The 27845-nt window shown below is 42.0% G+C and overlaps 1 long non-coding RNA gene across 1 annotated transcript; it reads left to right on the top strand.

Moving 5' to 3' along the window:
- Positions 1 to 4345: 4345 nt before the first annotated feature.
- Positions 4346 to 12275, top strand: LOC309525868. The gene is made up of 3 exons (XR_014216561.1): positions 4346 to 4416; positions 9922 to 10048; positions 11312 to 12275. It is a non-coding gene; the product is annotated as an uncharacterized lncRNA (long non-coding RNA).
- The last annotated feature ends 15570 nt before the right edge of the window (positions 12276 to 27845 follow it).

The raw sequence follows: 27845 nt of genomic DNA on the forward strand, positions 1-27845 counted from the left end.
CCAACCACAGATCTACCTGGAAACAGTAAAGTGCAGCAGGAGCCAATAGGTTTTATTAATCTATCGTTTGATAAGAACCCTATGTGATATGTGAGTATCATTTTCTGTGTCCTGCAGTGACTTGGATGAGCGGAAGTATAGATGCAAGCTTCATCTGCTTCATCATCAAGCTTCCACAAAGATATCCAGTAGCCATTCAGATGCCTCTGGGAAGCCCCCAAGCCATGCTCAAAGGCAATAGCCCGTGCTCTGTTGCTGTTCCCTGACAACTAGAATTCCCTGGCATGCTGCTCTGGAAGCTCCATTTAAGCCAGGGTTGGTGGATAATTTTTTCAACCCAAGGACCAAGGGGAAGGTTCATTGTTGCACTTGTCATCTTGAACCATGTTACCCCCAGCCTACATAATATTTGTCTACATCCAATCATCTCCTTTGCCAGCTGCACAAATAGACTGCATCAATGCTGCTTCACACACCAAGGAGAATATGACTTTCCCGGGGCCTCATTTACCTCACTACACTCTCTAGTACAGCTGATTCTTCCTATTAACTGGCTACATCACTGCCCAGCAAATATGACAGTAGCCTAGCCTAACAAACTGTATCCAACAAACTTGTTCCACTTGGAAAAAGGGAAACACAACTTAGGAAGGAAAAACAAATTTCCCCCTTTTAAAACAACATTATGCTCTTCAGAACGAAATCTAAAATTGTGACAACCATTCAAATGTTCTTAAAACAACAAAACCTTTAGCCCATGTTTCTAGGGATTCAAGTTGGCAATGAAAGAAATAATCATGCTATCATGGAGAATGCTTGCCACCAGGGGGAGTCGAAACCTACAGTCGACAGTTAATAGACAGGAGGGAGCTGTCTATGAAGTTGTGCAGAGAGAGCATGGTGTAACATCTTGATGTCAGGCCACCTGTCTAGACGCGTAATGAGCCAGCCCTTCTTGACTCGGTTTGGAAGTGATTTGATGGAAAGCTTTCCCAGCAAGCTTTCACACAAGCACTTGTGTCACCTTTCTGAGAGTTCTCCCCAGATTTGGCACAAGCATAGAGTTTCGCACCTCTGCACATTATTCACTGCTCCCTGGGAACTGTGGATGTGTTCCAATTGCCTTGCACCAACCCCAAACGCTAGGTATAGCACAGAGCTATCTGTAACTTCAAATCTCCATAAATATGTAAGAGAATATTTTAGTTATGGAGAGATAACAATATTCATGTAAAATGCAGTGGTACATCCAGTTACAAATGGAATCCATTCCGGAGACCCAGCTGCAGCCTGAAAACTTCATAACTGGAGGCGTATAGCGTGATTGCACGCTTCTGTGCATGTGCGCGTGGTGAAACCCAGAAGTATACACTTCTGGGTTTGCCATGTTCGCAACCCGAGGTTTATGTATCCAGAGGGATACGTAAGCAGAGGTATGACTGTATATGCAAGAAACAGTCAAGAGAATTGAATGGCCAAATAGACAAAGGCTCACAGATCAAGTGGGTTGATCACAAAGTTCACAGCAATCAAGAGTTTCATCAAGAGTGAAGGGGTAACATTAAAGAGCACACATACCTACAATGTGGCTGGGTTTCAGTGCCAGTTCTGGTCCATAAATGCTCAGCATTGGGGTTAGTAAGGTAGAGAAGTGCTTTTGGATTAAGCGGGGTTTGCGACAAAAAATGGCACTAAACCAGCACACCAGTTTGGCACTAGCTTGGAGACCAGTGCTGTATTAAATTAAACAGTAAGGGAAAGAGCAGTACCCTTCCCACTTCTTGCTATTAACCAAGTACTTTGCTATTGGTGCACTTAGCCGTGGGCCTGAAGCAGTGCTGCATCTGTTGTGGGACAACCCACTGAAATGTGTGCTGTGCAGCCTGGGAAGCAGCAGGGCTTCTTCTTATTTATTTGTTTGGCATTATAAAACCACAAGGGGTGATAAACTGGCCCTATAGGCATCTCTGATAATTAGTTAAAAACACAATTTAAATAAGCAGAACATAACCAGCAGCATAGTCACAAAGTTAAATACACTGTTGGGAACAAGTAAACAAAATTTAAGCACCACTTCAGAGCAAGAGGTCCCTCTATTAAAAAAGGAACCTGAAAAGCAAGCAGGTAAGTCCAGGGCCTTTTTTTAAGCCAGAACTCACCAGAACTAAGTTCTGGCACCTCTTTTTCTAGAAGAATAGCACAGGGTACATCTACAACCACCATGTTCAATCAAGACTCGAGCAGACTGGTTATGGCTTAAGGAGGACAATATAAACCAGTATTTGCACCAACATGATACAGTTTCCATGTTTCCATCTTTAAACTTCCTGTCAGCTTGTGTTATGCTGTGTTATTGAGGATTAGATGCATTTTGGACCCTTGTCCTGCCCCCCCCCCCATGGCTTTTCCATTTGTGGACATGTGGGTGTGTTTTTCTGGGACATCTCTCAATCCTCAGGAACTGCTTTTCAGGGAACACAGAATATTAAAGGGAGGAAGGAGAAATGTAAAAAAAACAAAACAAAAACCTTGTTCCATCCTTCCTCCAGCACAGCCAAACTCAAAGTTGGTGGTGTTGCTGTTTTTAAAAAATAAATTAATATAGCATAACCTTTAATAGAAGGAAAAAGAGATGCAGCATCAAACACATTTGACAAGCTACATATAATCACTTTTAAATTTTACAGACCTTACAGGAGTGGCTGTATTTCCTAGACCTTAGGAAAACAGAATCCACACAAGGAGTATCCCGGCTTTTCCTATTATTATGTTTGTTTGGTTTTTAGGCTCCAAGTGCTGGGCCAAGGTTAGACAGTAGTGGTAATAAGGAAGTAATTCCTGTTTCTTCAGGGAAATAATAATGTGTAAAATCAAGCCTTTGTATCATGTATGAAAACATCCCTCATATAACCTTATAAGTAAACCACTTTCTCCCACATCAGCCTGTTGGTATTTTTAAAAAAGGTTTCACTTGTACATCTTGTCAGGGGTCCCCCCCCCCTTAATGAAAGGGAATAGCACAAGTCTTCACAAGAAAATCTGCCTGCCTTGTGGTTCTCTCTAATTGGCAAGTGCCTCATTCAGTCATCAGCCTTCTGGCAAAGTAGGACAAAACATTTATGTAAAACACTGTCAAAACTTTTATGAGCAACACCAAACAAAGAGCTTAAGCTTGTGTTCTTGTTAACATGGCTGCACTTCCAATATACAAATCAAAGGCCTCTTTTAGATCTCCTTCTCTGACAGAGAACAGGGTGCCACCTCATGATAGTTTCACAACAATAGCTGTGGCTATAGCTCCAATATAACATTATCACTTTGGTGATTATTAATAGCAGCGGTGGTTGTGGGGTCAGCAAAGGAGGGATGGTGTTGTGCACCTGGCTTCTGAACAGGCAGCACCACTTCCTGGGTGGTGGCACGGGAGAGCGCAAAGCAGTGCATCGCCATTGCAACATCAGGAGCACTATGCTTGCACCACACGGAGCTCCCTGTGTCGTGCCCCCGCCCCCCCGTAAGTAGCAGCAGTGTTTGCCCCTTTGGTAGCCGGGAGCCCAAAACACCCTGCCTTCACTATCCCACCAAGAATAACTGAATTACAGACCTCTTTGGTGCATGATGGTACAGCGCATCCCTTCAGGACTAAGGAACTGCTTCAGGACTAAGGTGCATGATGGTACAGCGCATCCCTTCAGGACTAAGGAACTACTATTGCTTGTCACACATGTAGCAGTAAGAGGTGTTTATGGGGCCAGCTCAGGGCCGGATTTAGGTTTGATGAGGCCCTAAGCTACTGAAGGTAATGGAGCAGCCCTTTATATGTCCAGCCGTCCTTTGTCAACAACAAATTGTCGCTGTTTTTTGTGTTGAATATATGCTATATGGTAATTTATGGACCTAACAAGTATCTAAAGCCATTTGCACATGTTGCTATGCAACCAGTCCATGCAGAATGTAGGCACCCTAGATATAGAAACGAGCAAACCAGTAATATTTTAGGGAGCAGACTAGCAGGCGGGGCCCATTACTTACATCATAGGAGCCTACACAACACAAAACACTGTTGCTGTATGTAGGTTTTATTTTATTTGTTTTTTATCTTACATTTTGGAAATGTACACCCAGTTTTCCCCCCTACAATTTTTTTTGGGGGGGGGGCGCGCCAAGAGAGTAGGGCCGTAAGCTATAGCTTGTTTAAAAGGTAAATGGACCCCTGACCATTAGGTCCAGTCGTGACCAACTCTGGGGTTGCGGTGCCCATCTCGCTTTATTGGCCAGCATGACTAAGCCGCTTCTGGTGAACCAGAGCAGTGCACGGAAACGCCATTTACCTTCCCACCAGAGCGACCTTATGACCCAGCTGAAGGCCCAGATGGGAACTATGAATGCCAGTGGAAATGTTAGGGCTCCAGTAAGGTAAAAGCGGTACTAATTGCTCACTTGAATAACTTTCTGTTTTAGAAAGTGCTAAATTTCTTTGAACAACATTTAGAGTGGAAGACACAGGGATTCCGCTGAAAGGCTTCATTAGGCGAATCCCCCTCTTAACATTAAAATACTTTTTGTGGAGTGGGTGTGTCACTGGAAGCTGCCACTGCCCTCACAGCATGTCCTGCCTAAGGCAGCTACCGCCCTCTGCCTAATGGTGGGTGATCGGGTTTTCCTAGAACAACCTGCATCGGCTACCAGACAAAAACAAAAACAAACCCCCTTGTTCATTAATGTTTCCATTTAGGATAAAAGCCAGAGTTAATTGAACAGTTTCCAGTAGATGCTCAATTAAATAATGAATGCGTAAGCAATTCTTTTCCTTAATGCAAACAAAGGGCTTAGTTGACCCATATCATTACTCTATTTGTAAAACTCGCTTTGATGTTGTATGGTTGTTTGATTTTCAGGAGGTTCTAGCAGAATTGTTCTCCAGTCTGGCAAATCAATTAATCAGATCTTATTACTGGATGATTTTGGCCACTGCAGCTGATGTAATTTTGTATTGTTTGCCTTTTATTTTTGACCTCTCAGAGACTTGCAGTCCCATTTAGCTAGACTTGAGTTGGCCGTGTGCAAATTGTTGATTGGCTTTGGTGCTCTCTTGACTCTGACTTCACAGTAACATCTTTCTGAATGCCCAACTAATTTTTTTTTTTAATTCTCTGTCTCCCTGTCTAACCCAGTCTGTCTGTCTGTTGGTCTGTCTGTCTGTCTGCCACTTTCTCTTTCCTCCCATTGCCTACATTCATTTATTCCTCATTTGATGACCTCTGCTGGTTTGTTCTTGGTATTACACTACTTACTATGCACTTCTCTGAATCTTATATCACAAGCAGTTACAGGTTCATTCTCATTCCTTTCTATGACAGATTGCTCCAGCAGGAGGGCTGGTTCTTTTTATATATTATAAACAGTTTTAAAATTGCAAAAGTTTATGCTCAGTCAATTTGTGCATTAAAAATCTATGTGGGTAATTTATTAAGGAGGTATGCAGCAAACATAGCTTTAATAAATAGTTCTGTTTGTATTTTTTTATAGGCAGCTTGGTGAAAAGGCTATTATTAGTATTTGAATTTTTTTAGTGTTTTCTTATTGTTGTTTTGATTTGTTTTGTGCTGCATGTGTACTTTTTATTTTCTACTGTATTTGCAAGCTGCTAAAAGAAGATACTATTGACTTTACTGATGGGGTATTAATGTTAGAAATAAATAATTTCAGTCCTACATTACTGTGCCAAATCCACTACTCCCCACCATAGCTTTATAAAGTCAATGTTCATGTGTTAAATGAAGAACGAAATTCATGTCTTGACAAAGCACAGGTAAGGAAATTTTGTCATCAACACACAGCACAATGTATTATGGTTGCCATATTTCTAAAAGTGAAAATCCAGTGGTTGAGCTTTTTTTGCCAAAAGTTGTTAAGCTATTTTTAAGGAAATTCACCAAAACTCACATGGGTTGCCCAGCAATTTCCAGCATAATACTGTTTCCAGGGGCGAAATCTGTAGCAAAATGTGCTATGGATAACAGAGAGATAGAGACAGACAGACAGACAGACAGACAGACAGACAGATTATATTTTGAAGAACTACACTATCAAATCCAGAATTATGAACATTTTCATAACATTTCCACTTCTTTTCCCCTTATGTACATGCAGCTAATTATAATATATACAACTCTTGGGTTAACTTACAGCTTTAGAGATGCAAATGTGATTAGAGGTTTTCATTTCTCATCAGTGCAAGGCATAGGTAGTGAGCATACTGTTTTCCAAATGTTGTGGGCTCCAGCTCCCTGCCCATATTCCCCAGACAGAGGTGAAAGAAGTTGTAGTCCACAAAAGTGTTAGCTTCCAGGGTTTAAGATCCACTGAACCTAACAGGAGAGAAACTCTATTGGCCACAGCCTGGTAAGGAAACTCTTGTGTAAAAAAAGGGGGGGAGAGCTTCCCCCTGGCCCACTATGAGAAGGAAAAGCACCACATTGCTGGAAAACTACACCGCAAAATTAAAAGTAGTGCAGTTTTTGAAGGCTGCCATATTGTTTTGGAAAGCGTGAATGTGGTAAGTTTGCGTTCATCATAAACAGTTTGACATACCAGAGGAGTCATTCCATGGGTTGCCTTGACCCTATAGTCTCTGGGCTCTCCCCTCTTACTTCTCTTCAGAAGGAGGGGGAGAAAGGCCTTCTCCTTTGGTGTACTTTGACCCATTTCAGTTTCACGTCTTCCTTTTCGTTACTTCTTAGGAAAGAGTTGTGGGATATGAGTGTAACTGATAAATAAACAAATGCAGTTTATTAATGGATGAACTGCAAGTAATAATATACAAATATATAACCCTCAGCTGCCAATCTGCCATCATAGTATCTAGTTTGACTTTGGCATGTAGCGCCAAGGTTCAACGCACCTGAGAACTGAGAGCAAAAGCAGTCACGTTACCTTCTAAAGACTCTCTGGACACAACAATTTGTTTCTCTGCTTGCCTGAATTGCAATTGCGGAATTTTATATTGAGGTCTCCCATGTACACACATCTGCTGTATGTCTATTAGCATATGGTGTTTCACTAATTAATTGCTAGCTTTCAGCCAGCTTCCTACTGTTCACATCAAATGGGAAATGTTTTCTAGGGTACTCATGGTAATGAGCATTACACAAATTATGCAATATAGGTTGCAGGAAGTGAAAGGCACCTCTCCCTCCCCACCCCACCCCATCATGCAATGGGCTTTTTGCTGGCATTTGGCTCAGGTCTAAGAAAAAAATGGGAAGGTCCAGTGCACCTTAACTTCATTCTTTCCTTGTAGCCTCTTTGAAGAGCCTGGCAAAAACTAGTTGCGTGTCGAGACCCTGAAACCACCCCCTCGTTGAAGAATAACACACACACAAGGACACATATTAGGTTAATGTTATTAGGCAAATTTTGGCCACAACTTTATTGATTAGAGAATGTAAGCGGTATTGGTATTGGCAGGGAGTCCAATAAGGGGAAACCATCGGAAGGGGGAGCCCCATTGATGCAGACCAACTCGAGTTCCCCCGGGTGTTCCCCTCGGGGTCGTGTCATGGCCCTAGCCCCTCCCCGGGCTTCGGATAAGATCGACACCCCTGGATTCCTTTAATGGAATACCCTTAAGCTTAGAGGGGCAGGTGATGGCCACACCTCCCCTTCCCCCTCATAAGGTCAAACAATGCCTAACCACCAACCTAACAAAGTTGTGACAATTGCTATGAGGTAGGCAAAAGCCAAATGGCCTGTGCTAATTTTGCCAAGTGGGGAAATTCCTACCAGGCCCCTCAACGGCAACCAACCATGGTTCATAGTAAGACCAATGAAGAAAACCTGCAAAATAGGGAGGGAGGGTGGGAGATTGAGGAAGCAAGCCAAGAGGAAGCCCTCTGGCTCGCGCCTCTGCTTAAATGGTCCCGGCCACGCCCCCACCAGCCAGCGGATTGGCTGGCCGGTCACTGACGTGGCTGGGATCCCCCAGGCAACGTGGGACTTCACCCCCCACCCCCGGGGGAGAGTGGGTGGCCACGTGGTCCACCGCAACTCCTCCCCACAATGAAGTGGAGCTGACTTCTGGAAAGACTCGCACAGAAAGTACCTGGAATCCTCACTGGCTTGAGCAGTATCTAGCTTTGCTTCTGAGATTCTTCCCTCTGCCCAAGAACAAGCAATGTCTTACCCAAAATGGATAACTGAGGTCTCTATGAAGCAGCTACACCTTTAACTGAGGCAAAAGGGAAAACAAAGCTTCATGCATTTTGTTTCAGCAACTTCGACTGGTGGCCAAGATGCAAAAGTGAGTGGGGGGAGGGGAGAAGAGTCCCAACAGAAAGCAACCAAGGAAAGGCATGTTTGGAAACATGCATTAGCTCAATAAATGCCTCCTTCAGGGAAAACAAGGCTAGCAATGAACCGGGTAAGATGATGACTTTCCTTTTTCAGATGCAGTGGCCCAGTTAGAGTAAATCCCAGTTCCCAACTCTGCATTTTGACAGGGGATGTGAATTCATGTGCCTCTTTGTGTGTGGGAGAGAGACTTTTTAATGCTGCGTTTGTTCTCATTGTTTTTCTTTCTACTTATAAAAATAAAATGTGAAAAGTAGAAATCAGTAATGAAGTGAAATAAGAAGCTTTACTTGAGGAGAACACAAGATCTTGAAAGAAGCAAGGGGGCAGGCCCAGGCAGAGACCCGGGGCAGTGGTTCGAATAAAGCTATAGATTCAAACAAAAAAGCAGCTGGTCCCTGCTCACCCCTTAGTCCAGCTCTGTAAAGGGGTGACCCTTGGTGACTTGGAGGCTGTAGTGTGAAGATAGCAGTGACTCTGCAGGCTGGAAGGCTCCTTGCAGGTTCCTTGAACCAATGAACCATAGAATGGGCAGAAAACTTAAAGACAGGAGTACAGTGGTACCATGGGTTAAGTACTTAATTCATTCTGGAGGTCTGTTCTTAACCTGAAACTGTTCTTAACCTGAAGCACCACTTTAGCTAATGGGGCCTGCCGCTGCTGCCGTGCCACCAGAGCACGATTTCTGTTCTCATCCTGAAGCAAAGTTCTTAACCTGAAGCACTATTTCTGGGTTAGCGGAGTCTGTAACCTGACGCGTATGTAACCTGAAGCGTATGTAACCCGAGGTACCACTGTATACAGTTTTCACTCTCCTGCTCCAAGGAGACATTGCTTGTTGGGTTCTCTCTCTGTGTGTGTTTGGCCCAATACGTGTGCCATACATCATACTTCTAGCCCAAAGTACACAATTTTAGGTTTAGCTGCTCTGCTAAACTGTCTAACAGGGAACCTATGTGGGAAAACATGGTGTAATCATGCTGTAGAGCAGAAGCCAATACAATGCCCTTCAGATGTTTTCAAACTACAACTGCCATCATCCCCAGACCACTGGCGATGCTGACTGGGCCTGAAGGGAACTGCAATCCCACTGTCATTTAGAGGGCACCGCGTTAGTTATCCCTGATACACAATGTGTTTGATAAAGTTCCACCCCTGTTGTAGAAAGTCACGGCATTTCAGCCAAGGAAGAAAGGAAGAAATGACTAAAAACTCATGCCTTGGAAATGGTGCTCTGAGCACCAATTTCTACTTCCCATGTTGCTTAAGCTAAATTACAACCCATCTCAGTCTGGAATGTAAGAGCTAGTTAATGAAACATTAACACTGCTTTAACTGTCCTAGTGCAAATAGCCCAGCTGTAAATTGCAGTTGCATTTCACCACAAGACTTTCCACTGGATAACGAGATATCTGATGTGTCTCTCTCTCTGTGTGTGAAATAAATGTACAAGTGACCTTCCCCCAAAGCAAAAGAATTTCCTTTCAATTTGAAATGTAGTTAATGAGTCCGATTAGAAAAACCTCTGCAGTCTCATTACGGCTTTAAAATTCCAGTGTTGTCTTCTAGACAAAATAAATTCTTTGGCATCGGCGCAAAAAAAGAGCAGTAGCCTATGAAAGAAAGATACAGGGAATAGTCACCTTGAAAACGAGTCTGAAAATTGAACGGAGGTGTTGCTTAGACTGTAAAGAAGGTAGGTGCACATTTATTTATTTATTTATTTATTTATTTATTTATTTATTTTCTTCCAAATGAAACATTCTGCTTCAATTGAGCTCCTTTGCTGATAAGGTTAAAAACAACAACAACAACCCCTGCTGCACAGAGGCACAAAGTATGATACCACGGTGAGGGCGGGGGCTTATACACTTGCTTTCTGGGTCAGAGACATGCCTCAGTGGTGCCATTAATTGAGATTTTAACAGATTAGAATATGGGACGTTTCAACAGATTTGCTTTGGGTGTGTAGATTCTGAAATCACCCCGAATGAATGCATTTAGTGAAACAGTACCCCTGGATTTATTAGCCTTGATTTCATGGCACAAATCAAGGAATAGTGGCAGGAAGCTGGCATAATCAGTGTTAAGGAGGATGCAACAGAGGTTCAGTTTATGGTAGTTTGGCAATATGTCTGCCACCAAACCCCAGTTCCATTTGGTCTGGGTTTTGCGTCACAACCATAATGCACCTAAGTCACAACCAAGTAGACCCATGGGATTGCATGGTTAGTTCACATACTAGCGCCACACATCAATAGGCTGTTCCTTGTGGTTGCTTTCACATGCTATGGCTGCAACGAGTCAGAGCTGCAGGATTATTTTTCGCAGCAGTCAAGTCACCACCTGTCAGGAACTGGCTGGATGAGGAAGAGTGGTGGGCACCACCTGCCCAAGAGTCCCCCAGGGAGGACACAAAAGAAGAAGACTTAGACCCCGGATGATGGCACTGTGACACTGGGCAGCAGTCTGAGGAAAGGGTGAGCTGGGAGGTGCTAGAAGCAGGAGGTTTGAGTGATCAGTGGGGGGGGGGGGTCAGAAGAAGGAGACCCACCCATGACAGGCCTTGAGGCTTAGAGTCTCAGTGTGAGCCCAGACTAAGACAGAGAGGAGTCAGAGGTGGCCCCTCTACCCAGCAGCAGGACAGTCCCAGTCCTGCTGGCTCTTCTCTTCCCCAACACCCCACTTCAGGTGAGTCCTACACGTTGCTGAGCAATGGGCCAGGCAGGCCCAAGTAGGCTTGGAAGGGAGTGAGAGGCTAGAGGGGAAAGGCAGAGCCAGTGGTCAGCTTCAGCAATGTCTCCAGCTAGATGGGACAACCTAGAGGACCTCTTGCTGTGTTGTTACTTTCTGTGAATAAAAGCAAATTGCCTCATGGTCTTTCCTGCCCCGTGGATGACCTGTGCTTGCCTAACAGCTCCTTGACACTAACCGACTTCTTTTGTTTTGCTTTCCCTAGAGAGTCCAAGACCTTGCCCAAGATCCCTACAGTGCTATTCAAAGTTCTTCAAACACAAAACCACTTTGATGATGTTTTCCACAAGAGCTGCTGAAAGAACAAATATACCCTCAGGCCCAATTTGTAAGACTAGGCTCAGAAAGAGATCAAATACAACAACACAAATAGTTTGACTTTATTACCACTACCATCCATGTACATGGGAACATAAGAAGCTGCCTCAGACTGTGTCCCATCACTTGTCCACCTAATTCAATATTGTCCACACTGACTGACACTGAATCTCCAGGATTTCAGACAAGTCTTCCATACCTCCCTGAAGATGCCAGGCATTAAGCCTGGGACAGTCTGCATGCAAAGCAACTGCTCTACCATTGAGCTATGGCCCTTTCCCATTTATGCTGAGTAACAGAGTGGTACAAGCAAAGCAAACCAAAGAAGTCAGAGACCCTTCTTTTTAAATCCCTTCCTTTATCATATTGTGAATCTGCTTTCTACACCTAAGCCCTTGCATGCTGCAAAAACACTTTCCATGAGGAAAGCTATGCGAGAGTTAATCAAGCCTCATAGGATTAGCTCCCCACGAATAGGAGTTATAACGGTGCACTATGAGCAGAGTTCACAGACTCTGCGAATATCAATAATGATTTTCTCAAAATATAATTAGAAAACAACAGGTATCCTACCAATGACAACTTAAAGTCACAAGGCAGATTAAATCCATTGATTGAGAAAGGTTGGACACTCAACAGCGGAGACAGAAAAATGTTGAATTCCTCCTTCACAAGACCATTCCTTCAGATGTGACACTCTTCCATGACTCCTGTTCCTCTTGCCAAGCAACTGAGAACTAGTGTACCACTAACTCCCACAACAACCCCTCCAGAACCTTCCATGAACCCACCAGATCACTTTTAGAGATTACTATTCAGCTCTTGCTCATCATTAGAACAACAAAGCATGTGCCTCCTAGGTCATCTCAGCTCTTGCTCATCATTAGAACAACAAAGCATGTGCCTCCTAGGTCATCTCAGGGTGGCCTGGTCTGCAGAATAAAGCTGCAGAATTCTGAGAACAGAAAAGGCATTGTACCGCTTCTTGTGGAAGGAATGCCATTTTTAATTATCCCTGTGTAAAAAATCTACCTAGCTGGTGGGTTATTGGGTCAATGCCAAAGATCATCTAAAATGTGACACCCCACACTTCTTTAGTCTAAAGTAGTATAGTACATTTGGCACCCCATAATTTCATCACTTGCATCTCACCTCATTCTGCCACATGTGATCAGCCCAGTTTTAATGCTGCCAAAGAGGGGTGGGATGTGAACATGGCATATGTAAACCACACCATCCTTATGATATGGATCCAATCCTTACTATATCACATTATAGTTCCTAAATCTATGGTCTATCCTTTGCCCTGTTTGAGTTCATTCATTTCATTAGACTCCATTCTAATGTGTTCATCTACCATCTAATGCTATAAGTACGCCTCTAAAATAAAGTAATGAGAAACCTACAGTCTCTAATATAATTCAAGAACTGCGATGAATAATATAGGGAGCAGGGGATTGATGCCTTTCTTGTAAACATGGCTGAATTCAGAGCAAGAAGAGTAATATATTCAAATCTTTTATCTGTAAGGTGACTTTCTGTATTTTATCTCCTTCACCCTCTCTTATTAACTATCTTTCTCTCTCTGCCTTCCTTTTATCTCATAAAATTGCCCATCTTCCTTTATCCTCCAAATATGCTTAGCTGTATTTTGCCTCACTCTCGGGGGGGGGGGGAGACGAAAACTGTGCTCTTGTAACAAATAATATATGAAAGAAAGAGAAGTTCTAAAGCCTTCAGCACCTTTCCTCAGGAAACTACCCTCACCATTAACACCCAGTTTCAGCCAGTGAATTTGGTGCTAGAATATTTGGGACAAAATATACCTGTTCTTGGTGCTAAGCTCAATAGCTCTTGTTGTTGGAAGAGGATTGCAAGTTCCCAAAAGCTATTGCTCTAGGGAATTATACTTATATCCTTGTGATAGATACCAGCAACCTCTGAGTACCTAGATAGACACAGTGGATGATAGCCAATGTTTTGCAAGTGAATTTTCACTTCCTCTCCTCCACCAGCAGACCACTATCCCACCCTCCAGATCTCTTTCAGAGAGTCCCCCAACCTTAACAAAACAGATTTGGTGGGCAAGTAGGAGGCTACAGGGTGAGGTAAGGAAGAAGTCCTATTGCATGAGTGGAAGTCCATTCTGCTAGTGGATGGGCTCAGATGGATATCATTTATTAGTTTCAAATTCATGTATGAAGGGCTGATGCCATTGTCCATGGGGTGGGGGTTTACTTTTATAATGCTATTTGTATTATTAAATGGAACTCAGAGCTGTGCTGAAAATAATAATACAGAACCAGTAGAAACATTTAATAGGGGTGTGGATTAGCTCTGCATGGAGGGCAAATAAAGAGGAGAATCAGGGTGATTTGAGGAATGTTTCTTTTTGAAAAATTCCCTATTTTAGAGAATGGGGAACACAGACTCTCATTTTATAGACAGTGGCTCAGAACGAGCATGGACTTGACTTAGAAAAAGATGCATTTAAAAATAATAATACACAGATACTAAGCAAATATTGGGTACTGTGCAAGATGCTTATTGTTGGGAATTGAAAAATTAAAAACATAACAACTATAAAGGAATAACTTTCCAATTATGGAAGGTAATGTTGAAGAGCAATATTGCTGCTTTGGCCAGATATTCATTCCACAAAAGTTAATGCTGCATGGCACTTTGTGTAAAGATGGCAGCCATTTATTACTGGAAGACAGAAAGGCATTGGATGGTATTTGTTTGCCAATTTTTTTTTTACTGTTTTTATTTAAATGATAAATCTAATGTTATGGACAGTTTAGAAGGGCATAAGCTGAAATGTAATTAGGAGGAAAGGAGCACAGGAAAGAAGAGAGAGAAAAAGGAAAATGAGGTTGTGCTTTATAACATTATCAAGGATAATATGTGATGATACATTTCTCTATGTCATCCTTATACACAAATTGTGATGTTTTGCAAATTTTAAACTGTTCTAGTTGCATCTTTTTTAATATAAAAAAATGCTATAATTGAAAGGGATATACAGGGGGGAAATCTGTTTGGCAACCATGTTATTTCCACATTCAGTTCACTCATATGCAACATATTCCCCACCACCAACACCACTCCTCCTTTTCTTTCTTCCTTTTATTTTTCTCTCCTCTTTCACATTTTTCTTTAAGCTGTGATGTCCAAGATGGTAGCCATTCTGGGGATTTGGGGCTATATCCAGCATTTTGGTTGTATCCAATGTTAGAGCAGACCCATCATATTGAATGGACACGACTAATTTAGCACCATTCACTTCAATAGAGAGCCAGTGTGGTGTAGTGGTTAAGAGCGGTAGACTCGTAATATGGTGAACCGGGTTCACTTCCCCACTCCTCCACATGCAGCTGCTGGGTGACCTTGGGCTAGTCACACTTCTCTGAAGTCTCTCAGCCTCACTCACCTCACAGAGTGCTTGTTGTGGGGGAGGAAGGGAAAGGAGATTGTGAGCTGCTTTGAGACTCCTCAGGGTAGTGATAAAGTGGGATATCAAATCCAAACTCCTCCTCCTCCTCCTCTTCTTCTTCTTCAATGAGTCAACTCTGAGCAGAACATAGTTGGTTACAAGCTTTGTTTATTCAGATAATTTGTTGATGCTGTTCTTTTCATTGGATAATTACATTTTAATTGTTATACATTTCCTTTAAAATATGGTGTTAATACATTAGACGAACAAAGGGTGGGGAAGGGGGAATGAAATCTACTGTTGACTACATTAGCTAACATTACTTATTGGTATGGGTTTATATCTAGTACCTAAATGATTCTGCAAATTGATCTGAAAAGGATCTCTATTTGACAGGAAAAAGAATGCATGTTTTCAGAATACAAGGTAATCATAACTTGTTTTTGTAAGGATAATGACCTGTTTGTGGAGCACATTTGGGTCATCAGCAGAGGCATGGGATTTATTTTTGATGAAGAAGTAGGTCCATTTTCAATGATGCAGACCTCATGCTTCTAGTCACCAAATTTTCTGTAGTTTAAAAGGCTGTTTTCTGTTTCAGTAAGTATAAATTAAGGAAGACACACTGGAAGTAGGTGAGAGATTAGTCATACTTCTTTATTTAGTGTGAAATGCCAATAAAATTTCACCTTTGCAATCAGAGTTCAAAGAAGTTAAAATTAAACTTTTGTTAGCAGTATTGAAGAACTGCCTGCCTTATGTCATTGTGACCTCTAACTGTCCTTGACTGCTGCTGAATTGCTACGGTCAATTGATTCAGAAACAAGGAGGGCAATAGCCTTTTACCAGACTGTTCCCAGCAGTTATCTTCAGTGTGCTCACTGACATTTAGTGTTGGATTTTGTCTATAAAAACTGCTGTCAAGTAGGCACTGAAGTAGGGAAGTTACAGGTATGTTAGCAGCTAGATGAAAGCATGTGGAATGGATGTTGCTATCTTAAATATATTTGAATGTAGTATGCAGTTTTGGAAAAGCGGGCAAGAAAAACATATTGGAGCTGAAGCCTTTTAGAAGCCACACTCAGGCTTGGTTCATAAAACTCTGGGAATGTGCAAGCAGCCAGAGAGGATTTCCTAACCACTTTGCTTCTTCCCAGTTGACCTGCGTTGACCTAAGCCAAGGTTTGGTTTAGCATGTTGTCTGAGCCAAGGCCTGTGATTAAGTTCTCTTCTCACAAACCACAAGCTGTAACAAGGTTAGACCCAGTGCTTTTTTCTGGGGGTATGCAGGGATACGCATACTCCAAAACATTTTGTGACTCTTTGTACTTTTGTCCATTTACTGTATTTCTTTTTCCCAATTTGAACTACAAAATGGTGATATTCTTGACTCAAAATGAGAGTACCCCTAAACATTTTCTTAGAAAAAAAGCACTGGTTAGACCAGAGAGAGAGGGAGAGAGAGAGAGAGAGAGAGAGAGAGAGAGAGAGAGAGAGAGATGGGTGAGTTTTCCACAGCTGTGTTCAGATTAGCACAGATATGTCCCTGATAAAATCAGAAAAGTCCAGTATTGTTTTTCTGAGCTAGTCTAGGGCTGGGAGAAAAGTGCATTCTACCAGCCCTTCCCATCCCCCAAAGCCTTCCTAGCCCATGCCCCAATATATTTTCCCCCTTTTCCTCACATGCAAATTGCACAGCAAAGAAACCCTCAAAAGAATTACATAACTATGGTCCCTTATCGTGCCATGTTGCTACCCAGAAAAGGAGAGAAATAGGGGGAAATCCTCCCCCTTTCCCACGCAAATGCTGATGGTGCTTCCACTTACCTCCCTTGTGAGCTACCTGAAGGGAAGAGAGCAAATACGTTGGGTCGGAATAGCTGGGATGGGGACAGTGAAGGCTAGGAGGAATGAACGATGATGGGGAGGAATTGCTTTGATCTTCATTGACTAAGGCTTTAAAAGCTTACTTCTCATTTGAGCTGGGCTTTCACAAGCCCCCAAAGTTCGCATCCAAGCCAGGCTCTGGAGAATTTTGCCGGCGTTTTTACATTTTTATAATAGAAGCCTGGAAGGAAAAGATGCTAGAAGGAGTTAGGAGATTATTCTGCTTATCAGAAAATATACATTCCTTAACATCCCAGGCCATGTCTTTGGGGGTTGAGTACTAGCATTGAAAATGGGTGCTGGAGCTAAGCTCTTCTGAAGCCTGGCTCAAATTCAGCTTTGCATTAAGGGCTTTTGAAAGAAAGAAAAAAGTCTCATGCATACTCTTTGAGTTTCATCCTTTTGCCTTGCCAGTTATCACTCCTCTTATACTTGTGCATTTCATTTCTCTCTGCTGTGTGTGTAATGCGTGACATTTGTTTGTATCAGGGGCACCAACTTGAAGAAAATATTGGTAAGACCAAGACACAGCACACACACACCATTTGAATGGCAATACCCATCAACTGGGAGGGGGACAGCTCCCTAAGTATTTGATTTGGGGGGCGGCTGGAGGGACATCAGCCACTAGGAGTTGGCTGCTATGGTTTGTACTGGAATGTACCTTATTGTTTTCAGCTCAGTCATCCAATTTAATTAAAAAAGTAAACTGCTTCAATGGGAAGTGTGGGATTGTGTTTTTCTCTGCCAATTCAAAGTTTCAGATTTTTTCCTTTCTATGAAATGCCACAATATTTGGATGTCAAATTACAACCTGGCACAGAACCTAATTACTGCATGTCAGTATTTCTTCCAGAACAAATATCTATCCATTTTTTAAAATTTAAAAAAATCCTAGTACAGTATACTAAAGCCAATGAGAATTTTACAGTTCTCATTTAACAGGGAGATGAATGAATAATCTCCCTCTGACTTTAATAAGCAGTGTTCATATTTAAATATACAGCCTATTTCCCCTCCCCTTTCTTTTTCTGGGCTTCACTCCCTACTCCATTCCCCCACTCCAGTTAGGCCACAATGGGTATCCTAGTTTTATGAATATATATATATATATTTCAAATTCCCCTGAACTGAGGGTTATTGGGTAGTATTGCTCTGATGTCCTTTCTGCCATTTTCCTCTTATTACCCTAACCACGGTACTAGGGAATTGTTGTTGTTTAGTCGTTTAGTCGTTTAGTCGTGCCCGACTCTTCATGACCCCATGGACCAGAGCATGCCAGGCACTCCTGTCTTCCACTGCCTCCCGCAGTTTGATCAAACTCATGCTGGAAGCTTCAAGAACACCATCCAACCATCTCATCCTCTGTCGTCCCCTTCTCCTTGTGCCCTCCATCTTTCCCAGCATCAGGGTCTTTTCCAGGGAGTCTTCTCTTCTCATGAGGTGGCCAAAGTATTGGAGCCTCAGCTTCACAATCTGTCCTTCCAGTGAGCACTCAGGGCTGATTTCCTTCAGAATGGATACGTTTGATCTTTTGGTCCATCGTTTGGTCCATGGGACTCTCAAGAGTCTCCTCCAGCACCATAATTGAAAAGCATCCATTCTTCGGCGATCAGCCTTCTTTATGGTCCAGCTCTCACTTCCATACATCACTACTGGGAAAACCATGGCTTTAACTATACGGACCTTTGCTGGCAAGGTGATGTCTCTGCTTTTTAAGATGCTGTCTAGGTTTGCCATCACCTTTCTCCCAAGGAGCAGGCGTCTTTTAATTTCGTGACTGCTGTCACCATCTGCAGTGATCATGGAGCCCAAGAAAGTAAAATCTCTCACTGCCTCCATTTCTTCCCCTTCTATTTGCCAGGAGGTGATGGGCCCAGTGGCCATGATCTTCATTTTTTTGTTGTTGAGCTTCAGACCATATTATGCGCTCTCCTCTTTCACCCTCAATAAAAGGTTCTTTAATTCCTCCTCACTTTCTGCCATCAAGGTTGTACTAGGGAATTATTTTCTGTCATAACCTACAAGCTTCATATTTTCTACTTTTCAAACTGGTGGAACTAATAACACTTATACTATGAATATATATTTATTGGGAGAAGCCTGATGATAACTGAGGAGGAAAAATGCTCCAGGACAGGCCAACCATATAACTTGCTTAAACAGCTTTGACAATGCTGCCATAAAATTCATACCAAGCTTGTTTTTCTTCCATTTCATGCTACTTTATATATAATAACCAAACGCTTCACTTTCTCTAAACCTTTCCTAAGTGCAAACAGAAGTCAAGGTCAGCCAGGCAAAGTCGCTTGTCTGAAGCCCTGTGATAAAAAGTGGCATGATTGTTTTAGGTGACAAGCTGTCAGAGGTTACGCAGATATATGTCCTTGGAATCGAGTAGATTTATGACTGTCAAATGACAGGATATGCACATAAAGATCACAGAGGAAAACAGGATCTGGATTTAGAGGCTAACATATGCTGTGGTTGCTAGGTAAGTAAGTGCTGTCAGTAACTGAATTCCTAGAATCCTTGATCTTCTCCCACCATTTGCCACCATAGCATAAATTTTCAAGGCCAAGAAACCTTGGTTAGTAGCATGTGAGAGTGAAGAGAAGCCATTTGCAAAACGTTTTCTTCTTCAAAACAATAGCCCGATGTGTTGTGTTGATCTGGGTGGGTCATAAGCTGTGAAGGCTTGATGTGCAGAGAAAAACAGCAGTGTGTCATTCCTTGTGAAAGAGTTATTTGTTGAAAACACACCATTTGCTGTGTGAAGCGTCATCCAAGAATGTGAACCCCAGCTCATAATGTGGGGGCACTGATCCCATGGAACATGCCTGCCTGCTGAGAGCATAACATATAATTAAGTTCAGTCTCTCTGATACAGAATTATGGTGCAAGCTGCATCATTTAAAAATTAGTGAAACTCAGCAACTCTGCTCTGGAAAAGGCTTTTTCATTCATTGTGTGGACCTCGGCTAAGAATATGGCTCATATAGCAAGGATTGGATCACCTGAGTGCTATTCTCCACCTCTCTGAAGGCATGCTCTATTTGAACAGCAACAGCAAAACTAATGTGCGTAGTCCTTCTTGCAAATACCATGGACTAGAGTAGAGAAAGGGGCATCCATATATTACATTCAGTGGGTGTACATTCCCTGTACTTGTGTACACAAATAGACAAGCTGTATATCCATACTGAAATTCACATGTAATAGTCAAGAAGTGTACAGTCAGTGTACCTGTGTACACAGATGAACAAGTGTGCACTCGTTCACACAAGTTGTACCCATGTCCAGTGTAATGTGTGAACAGCCTTTGAGAAACACTAAAAATATATAGATCTATAGTGTATGAAAAAGTAAGAGTACAGAAAAAGAGTGATATGAGATTTTTCTGAGGGTCCTGATCTAGTTGTGCTCTGCCGGCAGTGTGGTTCAAATCAGGGAGGTGTAAAATCATGCAAATTCACCCTATAATTTGGCCTCAACCAGAACTGTTGCACATGCTCAAGACGCTGCTGTAGCTTCTGCTAAGCCCCATTCAACAGCAAAACATGCCATCCAAAAACTGAAGCTGATTCTGGTAGGGGTGGAACTTGACACCCACCCTAGATGTGAACATACAATAGAGTGTGGTTCTTCATTATATTTTTTTATCGTTTTCATGCAAACAAAAAGCGAGAGGTTAGAGCATTAATAAGTAACAGAATCACACAAAGAAAGGTGTTCACTGTGACACTGTGAGTATGAAAGCATCAGTAGATGAGAGATAAATATTGGCAGGAGTCATCATTATGAATAACCTTAAACAGAGATGGGTCAGTATCCAAAAGTTCTCCTTGGGTTTACTTTGCAATTACCTAAGCTCTTCTTTGAAAAAGTGAAAGAATTTGGGGAATATTTCTAAGCTAGTAAGAGGTTTCAAAAAATTAATGACAGTCTCAGAATCCTTTTTCTATCCCAGATAGCAACTGATTGAGCCATTAGTGTCCACAGAGGTGAGAAAAATATGCTGCAGGGACCAAATCAGGAGGTAGACGTCAAAGGCCACCCCTGACACGGATGAACCCAAGGGGTCAGCCTTTGGCCTTATCCTCCAACTGAACATCTACAGTATCTTTTTCCTATAGAGAAAATAGTCCTCAGGGGGAAAGCAAGAGAACAGTAGGAACATAGGTAGGATGGGATTCTTCATTATCAAGTAGATCGAAAGGAATTTCACCTGTGCATCCTTTGAAATAGGCCGTGTATAATGTAATGGAGTTACCTAGGCCTATTCTATTCCACAGGGCCAATTTTAAGAGGCTTTGGGGGACTTTGGCAGCCCAAATGATGTGGCTTTAGCTGTCAAAGCCCCATGATCCTGGGCTGACAAAAGTTTTGCTCAGGCCATGGAAACCATTTGTCAGCCGGGGAAACCAGCAATTTCTCTCCCATGTGAACTTCAATCCATGGAGTAGAAGAATATAGAGGATTAAATCCTCACCTTTCCTTTAAGGCAGGCTGTTATGAGTTCCTGAAGCTCTTTTCCACATCTGTGCTGAACAAATTGTGACTACAATGAGTGGTCCTCCTGTTTGTGTGACATGGGAAGGGGCACAGTAGACCAAGGATGAATGGGCAACCATTTGGCTACTCTGAGCATGTCAGTGTGGCTTTCTTCTGGCACCATTTCTGCTGCCTTTTCCCTAAAATGAGCATTGTGGCATAGCTCTGCTTTGCAAATAGCATATGGGCATTATTCCCAGACTGGAGGAAGATTTTACAAAGGAAATGTAATCAAATGAGATGGTGCTTTTATCATCCAAAGCAAAAACATATTGATCTGCAAAAACAAAGCACACTTTATACTGTTAGCAAGACAAGAAAAGAGACACCAGCCCAGGAGAGGCAAAAATATCAAAAAGGAAAGAAAAGAAAAATATTTTTTCAAAAAAAGAAATGTGAGGGAATTAAAGCAGTGAGTTGAGCAGTGTATGCCTCAAAAACAAAAGAAAAACCAGCAGCAAATACAGGGTGCCAGCAACATTGCCATTTTCTGCAGGGAACCTCCTTAAGTGCCTGCCAGAAGAGGTGATTTCTGCTGAGAGCTGTCAGAATAACTAAACTGAACCATTGGGAGGAGCTGATTCCCTTATCACCAGAAAGAGCTGATTTCTTGAAAAAATGACATATGAAATTCTCAGGTGCCAGTTGGTTCTGCAATTTGTTGCTCTAGTGTCTGAATATGTAAAGAGTGCTTCCCCTTCACATTCATCTCTGGGTGACTACAACCAACTTCCATACATTTGGGATCATAGGAGGAGGGAGGGTTTTATTTGTTAGTTTGTTTGTTTGATGTTTATTTATTTAGTTTCTCCTCAGGTGCGCAGGGTGGCTACTTAGGCATTACCGAGATAGAGGAAACACATTACCCAATAAAGAGGGCACTGATTTGCATACGCTAACACATACTCCCAAGGTAGCTCAGTTGGTGGAGCATGAGACTCTTAATATCAGGGTTCGAGCCCCATGTTAATCAAAAGATTCCTGCATTTCAGGGGGTTGGAATACATGGCCCACATGGCTTCTTCCAATTCTATGATTCTATGATATCGTGGGTGAAGAGACAATGACCTGCTCAGCCTGCTTGTGCTCTCAGTTTTTATATTTTAATTGTATTTGAACCAGCCCTCCAAATGAAATAAAGGTGGGGAAATGAATCTCATCAGTGAGTCGGATCTTTATCTGCCTCCACCCACTGAGTTTGAGAGTTGAGGGGGATATGCCAAATAGGGGGGCATTTTTGCTGTGGAAGCAATGGAGGAAGGTAGCAGTTTTTCATTGGCTCTGTTTTATGCCAAGGATGTTACCACATGTGTGTGTGTGGCGGGGGTATTCCCCTGTAGATCTATTGAGCTTTTCACGCAAGCACACTAAATGTCTCTAATGTGGTAATGAGGATAAATACAGAGTCTGCTTCAGAATGAAAGTCCAATGGGATGAGGCTTTGGAGTTCTGACCATGAATTACTAGCTTCTGGTCTAATTTGGCCCTGAGAGTAAAATGAGCCATTTTTTATTTTCAAAACCAAACTAGACTAGAATCTAGAAATCTGTCACCAGCTCTTTAGTCTCTGTTTGACCTTTACTTTGAACAAAACCAGGCTTTTCTTTCATCTGCTGGGATTAAACCAGGCTACTGAGGGAAGAAATAATGACTGTTCCAGTTAAAGCAGAACAGCTTGGCCGTTTGCAACAACAATCCGATCATAACACAGGTGTATCCTTGCCATATCCATTGTCCACTGGCTGCCCATCTGCTACTCGGCCCAGCTGAGGGTTTGGTACTTGTGTGATGGATATCAATGGCTCAGAATCCAAGTACTGAGAGGAGCAGCTTCCCCAGTATCAATCATCTGGAGCTTTAACACCTGGAGACCCAAGTTGGGAGACTGCTTACAACACTAAGCTCAACCAGCAGAGAATGGTTTTGGTCAGAAGTTCAAATAGTAGAAGACAGAAGGATCACCTTGGCTACCCATTGCAGTTCCCATCACCCTCCAAATTCTGGAAGGTGAACTTCTGAAGTAGGGAGCCTTCTGAACTGTGGATGCTCTCCACAAATTTTAGAAGTTTGCAACAATCAGGGTTTTAAAACACATGGGGAGCCTCTATGGGGTCAGAAGTCTCCCACTTCAGAAGCTCACCGTTCACAAGTTGGAAGCAACAGCAATGGGGAGCAGAGCTAGCATGTTCACTGCTGCTTCTCCCCATGTGTTTACTCAACACATTGCAGATTGCTGTAGAGTCCCCAGCTTTCATGGGAGAAACAGTTTTGCAGCACCTTAAGGACTAAGAAATTTATTATGGTAGTAGCTTCTTGCATCAAAGTCCAATCATCAGAATGGCACAAAAGTACTTTCATGTGAAAATACTAGTCTGTAGAATATTGATGTTCTGTAGAATACTAGTCTGTAGAATATTGATGACTATGACTGCTACTCTCCCTAGCAGCAGTCACAGTCAACAGCATTTTGGAGACTTCGGCTCAAAAACAAAGCAAACCAATGATAGCATAATGCCCTGAAGAAAAAACAATCTCGCTAACCAAATAGAAGGCTTCAAATTTCTCTATAATTAATGACTATTCCCCTTAATTTTGGTACCATGGCCTTGGTTATTTTTAATGCCTCCTGCATGGAGGCATTTTGTGCAATTTATAGCACAATTCTGTGCATGTCAACTCAGAAGTAAGCCCCACTACATTCAGTGGGACTTATTCCAAGGAAAATGGATATAGGCTTGCAGACTTTCAAAGGGTGCGACACTATTCTTTATACTTGACACTACTTTTGCCAAAGGAATGACGATGACAAATGATGCACTTTAAAGATCAATTACTCTAGATTGGGCCAATAGTTGTTTTGCCATCAAAATATAAATCAAACTCATGGTGAGTAATGCAGCCTCAATGTTTGTCCAGATAGTGCCATGATCTTTGAGAAATTGGTAGCACTGACTCTAGTTGAAAGAGACCAGTGAAAATATTTGACAGGTGGCAACTGAGTCTAAGGTCATAAAATATGTGGCACCCTGAGCATGAGATGAGCCAGCTGCTCCACACTCAACTTTCCCTTTTAGTACATCTGTTCTCCTTTTGTGGCCAATGCCTAGGCAATGTGGAGGAAGGCAGTTGGAAGGTGTAGATCTTACAACAGAGGGCTCACCCACAGGGTCTTTGACCAAATAGAATGTAAGCATTTATCAGGTGCATTTTCATAATTGTGGCCTTGGTAATTATTCTCACAACAACAAAAAACATCACATAACCATGATGTAGTTGTCCCTTATTTGTTCTTTCAACACAGTATTTGCTTCTTTTGTGGAATTAGGTGTGTTTGTGTGTGTCTGTAAGAGAAAAGTCAGTGCATACTGAGCCAGCAAGAGAGATCCATACATGGAATGAAACGAACTTTCATGATTTGCATATCCCTTGATAGTTGAAGAGGTACTTGTGCAAACTCATTCTGCATCCATGATTTGCAGGAACTGCAGTCATTTTGTTCCATCCAAAACACTACCAAACTTTATGTCATATAAATACAAAACTAAACAATGTGACAGGCTGTATGTAACTATATAAATTCTTTTTTAAAAAAAAAATTAAATTCTTTTTTAAAAATACGATTCAACATATTATATCAAAATATGTGGTTCTGTAGACCGACTTATCATATAAACAAAACATATTATAAGAAATTAGAGTCCAGCAGATTGACCAGGAGATACAATCTATTTAGTTCTTACGTTAGCAATATCCATGAGGTGGAATTCTTATATCATTCTTGTAATGTTCCACATGAAGATGCTTTTAAGAATTCTGGCATTCCTTGTATGCAGGTTACAGACGAAAGACTTAGAAGTTTAGTTTTGTTCCACCCAACATGAAGTACTATGCATGTTCACCCTCTGAATGACACTGCTGATTGGGAATGGGGAACAAACAGGGAGAGGGATTGATGCAAAGTCCACCAAGGTCTTGGGTGCTGCTGTGTATGCATCCTGAATACTTGAGCATCCCATGTGGCCATTGGACTTCCTATGAAACCTAAGCATCTTGGATGTGTGGGCTTTGCCAAATGTGTACAGGAGCATCTGAAGTAGGGTGGCCACTTACACTTCAACAAAAAGGGCAAAAGACACATTTGCATGTGGTAATTTTTATGTACTAGAGGTGCAAATTTAGAAATAATTGCTATAATTTACATATAGCCACAATACATCTCTCTATCTCAGCCTGGGTGCTTGATCAGTCTGCTAATGTTCAGCAGGAGCTTTAAAGCCCCTGTTCTCCTTTCCAAGGAATCTTTTTCTTCAAATTGGACTTAGACTAGGTAGCCCATCAAACAGAAGACTCATTCAAATAGAGGACTGACAGCCCTTCAAATCAGAAGCCTGGCATCTGTGATATACAGCATGTGGCCATCCTAAACAGACGCCTTTCTTGGCTGGTCCATGTGCAGCAAGGAAGAGGGAGAAGATTTTGTTTGATCTCAGAGGAGTAGAATGCTCAAGGAGATATTTAGGGACCCTTTTCCGGATGTGCAGATTTTACACATAATACAAAAAAGGGGGGAATATAAAAGACCCTAAAATGTGAAGGAAAGATCCAAGTGAATCTGGAATCCTGAAAATCTCCAGAGTTGACACAAACCAGTAGTGTCGAGAAGGCTTAAGCACGAATTTGGCAGAGAATGAATTTGCATCTCCCAAGTGGTTTGCAGCATTCTTTCCACAGATATTTATTACACCTTCACTCTACCCTGTTGGCATTCCGATGTGTTAAAAACAAACAAACAAACAAACAAACTACTAAACTTCACCAAAGTATGATATAGCACTCCTCTTACAAATCATTCATGTCATTTATATTTTGAGTTCAATAATATAATAGGCTCAATTTGCTCCTTTTTAATGCTGCAAATCAACATTCTTGATGAATATTTATTTATTCTCTTCACAAACTTTAATAAATCCTGTGATTAATCCATTAGTTTGAGCTGGCCTTTGCCTCACTTTCACACCTCACTAGGCATATTTTCATTTTTCATTTTTCTTTCTCTTGTCTCTTCTGATGTGCCACAAACCCACTATGTGACATTCATACTGAGCAGGGGTCTAAATAATATGGACCAACTGGGCAATTCGCTCTTCAGTATATTTTAGAAATTAAATAATGCACAAGTGCACAGATTTGTGTGCATCTATGTCTTTTGCAGTGATCCTAGGTTTGTTTGCCATGCATTTACAGTTTTTCTAGGCATTTGTAAAAGATAGTTTTCTCAAGATCAAAGGGAACAGAAAGGAACATAAAAACTTCCAGAAAAAAGATGTATGATTACAAACTGCCCTTTACTATACTTTCAGATCACCTCTTCAAGAAAAAAACAGAATCACTTGTGTAGTCCCTGAGTACCTATATGCGTCTAACTTCCTCTGATTAATCATAATCAGGATTATTGATTTCAAAGGAAAAGGAGGAGGGGGAAAATCACAAGATCCAGTAGCATGTTACCGGTCAACATGTGAGGCCTGCAGCAAAATGTTTCACACCAAACTGTGCCCATGTGCATATGTTGTTAAAGTGAATGATATCTCTAGACCTAAGCTGCACACAAAGAAACATACAGTCAAGTAAGCATGCCTATGATTGGCTGGGTCCATGAACAGGCTCTCTTCTTCTGTTCCTCCTTATTTTGACATTTATTTGCCACCTGCACATAGGCATGGAAATCAGGGGACTCTGGGGCACCCAACCTAGTTATTTACTTAGGGTCACAATATATAATTTTTTATTTGTGTTAGGACAGGCTTCCTCAGACTCAGCGCTCCAGATGTTTTGAGACTACAGTTCCTATCATCCCTGACCACTGGTCCTGCTAGCTAGGGATCATGGGAGTTGTAGGCCAAAAACATCTGGAGGGCTGAGTTTGAGGAAGCCTGTGTTAGGATAACAAAAAGCAGCAGACCTTTATTTCATTTTTAGGAAATCAACTTTCAATTTGTTTTTATTTTATTCAAAAAAATGACACACACAGAAACACCATTGCTACAGTAGACTTCAGGATACCTCATATTGGCTGGTGTTGTTGCTGCTGTTGCTGTGTGTTTGTTTCATTTACTCTTGGCCTGGATGCTTAATGCTGTGACAATCCACAATTCAATGTAATGCGCTGGGTGTGCCATATAATCTGTCAAGGCTTATCTTCTCAAGCCACATTTCTACCCATTCTTGTCCAGGACAAGTGCCTTCTTCCTAGAACAAGGGAGGCAGCCTGGCTGCCCATGGTCCTCCAGCAGCTCACATCCATTTGGCCTGTGCATGCAGGGTAGCCAAGTGACGCTCACCTGCTGCCCTGTTGAGATGCCATCATTCTGTTTCCCTCTGGTGTGTTCCCCACAGCAACATTGTGGGGCTGAGAGAGGAGGTACCCAGAAGAGAATGATCCATGGTCAATGGGAATCCAGCATTGTCAGTACAAAACAGAAAAGCTGCTTTCATCACTTCCCCCTGAAATGCTCTGTATCTCAATATTGCCTCTACCAAGGCT

The sequence above is a fragment of the Podarcis vaucheri genome, assembly GCF_965113315.1.
Source record: "Podarcis vaucheri genome assembly, chromosome: 2".
Lineage (NCBI taxonomy): Eukaryota > Metazoa > Chordata > Lepidosauria > Squamata > Lacertidae > Podarcis > Podarcis vaucheri.